The sequence below is a fragment of the Homarus americanus genome, unplaced genomic scaffold (genome assembly GCF_018991925.1).
Source record: "Homarus americanus isolate GMGI-L3 unplaced genomic scaffold, GMGI_Hamer_2.0 scaffold32583, whole genome shotgun sequence".
In the NCBI taxonomy this organism is placed as follows: domain Eukaryota; kingdom Metazoa; phylum Arthropoda; class Malacostraca; order Decapoda; family Nephropidae; genus Homarus; species Homarus americanus.
Genome location: NW_024713129.1, coordinates 20,928,468 through 20,933,352, shown reverse-complemented (window position 1 = coordinate 20,933,352; position 4,885 = coordinate 20,928,468).

Genomic DNA, 4,885 nt, shown 5'->3' with positions numbered 1-4,885 from the left:
CTCCCGCCACAGCCGCACCCATCGCGCATGCGCAGTAAGTGCTCTCCTGCACCCGCCACGCCACTGACGCACCACTTGCTTTAATTATATCTGTTTTAACACAAACCATGAAGATTTACCAAATAAAACCAATCTAGAAACAATACATTTACATCTGCAATGGAAACTTTAAATCCAATCATAATTCAATTCATTTACAGCTACATACACAACTGAATATTCTGTAGGCATCGTACAATTTCAGATTACCAGTCCGCACCACACACGGGCAAACGTGGTCCTCTTGCAGCTGCGTTTAAAGTTACAAAATGTTGGCGAACACTTTTTACATATATGCAATTGCCGGTTAATTTGGATCATATATTTATTAAATAGTATATAGTAATATGCTCTACTTTAACACAATGAAATAGTTATTAAACACCAGAATTTTATATAATTAACCAAGGTCGCTGGGACGATCCTTTGTCGCGGACGGCGCGCTCTGTCTCATGACCGGCGTGGCTCACACTGTCTTTCGTTGTCCAGACAGTTCTCTAACTACTTACTTATTCTAATAAACTCAAACCCTTCAGGATAATGATAATAAAGTAAAAACACATAACCAAAACCTAAATATATCACCTGGAGTACAACACGTAGAAACCATCAATTTGTTCAATACTACAACACGCAATACCAGCTGGTACGAGTTGCCAGACACTCCAATTTTAAATTCCCTGAAATCCTTATAATGAATCTCGAAAACATGTCAGCATTTATTTGTACATACTGGAAAAAATAATTTAAAAAATTTATAGGATTTATACACGTATACTAATAGATTGGCGATGAATGAAAGTTTTCAAGTGATGACACAAAATATTAGTGGCGTGCTGTGATAGGCAAGCTGTTCGTCCCCTGACCGCCTCAGCCTGTGCCCGCATGGTCCCCGCATGGCCGACGCTCCCAACCCTCCCTCCAACGCCGCGACATCCTCTCTACTGCAATGATAACATCCTCTTCACCTCTTCCACCATTACAGGTCTCTTCAACATATCCTTATAACCATACTTTCCTCTTTTAAACTAACTTCTGATATATCGTCCATAAGTTTCACCAATGACAGCAACACTGACTATGAGTAACCTAATCTTTGCTAACGGTTGTCAGATCCCGTGTCGTTTACCAATATCCCATTTATAGCAAAACCGACACTATGAACCAATATGGCACTTGTTATTTTAAGAGTGAAAAGCACCACGATTTTATTAATCTTGAAAGACTATTCTTAACCAAATCCACGCGAAGCAACACCACTACTGTACCTACATGTTGCAACACAGATACCAAGACTTACCTAGTCATATGTTTTGTGACAGATGCACACACACACACACTTGATCAAAAAGAGGAAACGTTAGCACTTGAGTTAAAACATGGCCAGGCGTCTGTAGCTTTACCTCATCGACTCTTTGCAAACACTGCTACGGAAAAATCACCACTACCACGTTACCCACTGCACCACCACGTCACCCACTACACCACCACCACGTCACCCACTACACCACCACCACGTCACCCACTACACCACCACCACGTCACCCACTACACCACCACCACGTCACCCACTACACCACCACCACGCTACCTACCATACAACCACAACCACCACTTAACACTACCAACACTAAATCTTCCATTACCACCACTTAAAACTGCCACCATCACCACCACTACCACCACCATTATCACCGCCACTTAAAAGAGAAATTTGTAGGCGTGTGTAAAGTGTTCTCGAGGCATCTAGTGTAATATTCGATGGGCTTTACACACACACACACACACTCCATAGATCTGGGGCTACACAAATAAGCAACGTTTTATTAACTCTTTAAGTACGATGAATTATTTAGTGCAATACCAGTGTACGTAGAAGATTAAGGCATCGTACTCAAGGGGGTAAGAAATTTTACACTCGATGGACTAATTTATCGTATTCAAGGGGTTTAACTCATCGTACTCAAGGGGTTAAGATATTTTATACTCGATGGCCTCATTTATCGTACTCAAGGGGTTAATATATTTTATAATCGATTTACTAATATATTGTACTCAAGGGTTTTAACTATCATACTCAAGAAGTTAACTCATCGTACTCAAAGGGGCTAATATTTTTATACTCGATGGACTAATTTATCGTACTCAAGGGGTTAAGATATTTTATACTCGATGGACTAATTTATCGTACTCAAGGGGTCTGTTGTCCGATGTTGTTTGTTACTGTTGTCTGATGTTTGTTACTGTTGTTGTTTGTTACCGTTGTCCGATGTTGTTTAGAACATAAGAAAATAAGGAGTCTGCAATAGGCCGGTTGACCTTTGCATGGCAGCTCCTGTCTACAGTAGAGTTACAACCACTCTCTATCATCCATGATTCTATCTAGCCTCCTTTTTAAAACTTTCCAGCGTTCCAGCACTTACTACAAAGTTGCTAAGCTTGTTCCACTCGTCTACCACCCAATTTGTGAACCAGTTCCTTCCTATCTCCCTCCTAAACCTAAACTTATCCAACTTAAATCTGTTGCTACGAGTCCAATCCTGCTCGGATATTATAAATAACTTTATCTATATCCCCTTTATTGATTCCTTTCACCCACTTAAATACTTCTATCATATCTCCCCGCACGCTTCGTCTTTGTAGGGAATGCAAGTTTAGTTTCTTTAATATATCTTGATATGGAAGGTTTCTAAGTCCCGGAATCATTTTCGTCATTCTTCGCTGCACCGACTCCAGTGAATTGATATCCATTCTATAATAAGGGCACCAGAACTGAATAGCATAATCGAGGTGCGGCCTGACTAGCGCAAGATATAGTTGCAATATGACCTCCGCACTCTTATTACTAACACTTCTAGATATAAAACCTAATACTCTGTTTGCCTTATTTCGAACATTAACGCACTGTTTTCTAGGCCGTAGGTCTGGGCTTACAAATGCCCCCTAAGTCTCTTTCACAAGTCGAATTCTCAAGGTTGATGTTGTTAAGGCTGTATACATTGACAGTATTTGTTATTCTAATATTAAGTATGCTGCACTTGCTGGTGTTAAATTTCATTTGTCATTTTTCTGACCACTCTTGCAGTTTATTTAAATCCTCCTGTAGTGCATTTGCATCCTGCCCTGAATTAATGTGCCGCCCTATTTTGGTGTCATCCGCAAACTTGCTTATGTCACTGCTGATCCCAGTATCTAGAACGTTTATGTAGATTATGAACAAGAGTGTGCCCAGTACTGACCCCTGGGGAACCCCACTGGTTACACAGCCCCACTCAGTTTTAACACCATCTACGCTGACCCTCTGTGTTCTATCGGTGAGCCATGATTTTATCCAATTTAAAATTTTCCCCTCGATTCCATGAGCCTTAACTTTTCTCAGAAGCCTCTGATGCGGTACTCTGTCAAACGCTTCTCTAGAGTTTAAGTAAATAACATCGTAATTTTCGATGTTGTTGTTTGTTACCGTTGTCTGATGTTGTTTTGTCACTATTGTTGTTTGTTACCGTTGTCTGAGGATGTTTGTTACAGTTGTTGTTGATGTTTGCATTTGTTGGTGTTGTTTGTTGTTGTAGTTTTGTTATTCTAAGCTTTTGTTGTTATATACATCATCGTCATGGCATTCTAACATTCTGGTCTTACTTGGGGCTGTTACTATTAAGTGTTCAAAAATATATGAATACCGGGAGAATACTTTTTTTATATATTGTAATGACACACACACACACACACACACACACACACACACACACACACACACTAGTATACACGAGAAGCAAAAGTACAAGTAGCGACAGTTCTCACAAGAGCTACGTGGTGGTGGATGTTGTGTTACGTATATTGTACAATACATGAGCGAGCTTTAACACCCACTGGACAAGACCTTAACTCAAAACAATGCTCCAGTTCTCTTAAGTCCAATTCAACCCATTTCTCAGTCATTTATTCAATCCTCAATAAACTCAATCATTCAGTCGATTTCAAGTTTTTCTGACGATGTAACAAGTGATATTTTTTTCGCCTCCAAATTTCCTCATGTGTTGTCTATCTGGTTTCATGAAATATTTTGTCTCAATATGTAAATTTGAAATAGCTCAGAGACAGTTAAGGAAGTCACCGTCATCCACTACATTATTTAACGCTTAACACATTTGGAATATTATTGACTATACACAATAAAAATACATTGAAATCAGCAGAGGAACTTGTAGCGTGTGTATGTATTGTACCAGCACCTACAACACCATCTATCTATTTATACTCAGCGAATAATGAGTCTACCCCGGGAAACTTGTACTTGGTCTGGCCAGTCTCCCAGGTACAGTACTGTAACTCCTCTCCCTCACCCTCGCTTCCTTCTCAACATTCTGTCAACGGTTTCATGTACCCGGGTGGTTGTTCAGCTGCACCCCCCGCCCTCCTCACCCACTACTTTTTATATTACTATTTAACCACTACCCACAACAAACACCAAATAATGCGATGGAGGTCCAGCCCAGACTCCGACAACATGGTAATGAAGCTCTACTTAGGGGTATCTAAGGTAGGTGATGATAAACAGGTTTCCACTTGTGGAAGTCAGTGTTGCTGGCGGGGCTCTGACACAACCTTCTAAACCCGGCTGTTAATATTATGATCGCCGACCTAACTTGTCGTTTTGCCGGCCATACCTCGATATTAGCACAACAATTTCACGGAAGTCCTGAGACAGGAGATTACCTCACACCCCGGTTAAGGGGTGCTACTATAGCATGCGGTCTACAAAATATTTAGTTTAGGTATGGTTAGGTTAGGTTAAGTTAGACTAAATATATCTTTGTAGACCGCACGCTGTAGTAGCACCGGTTAC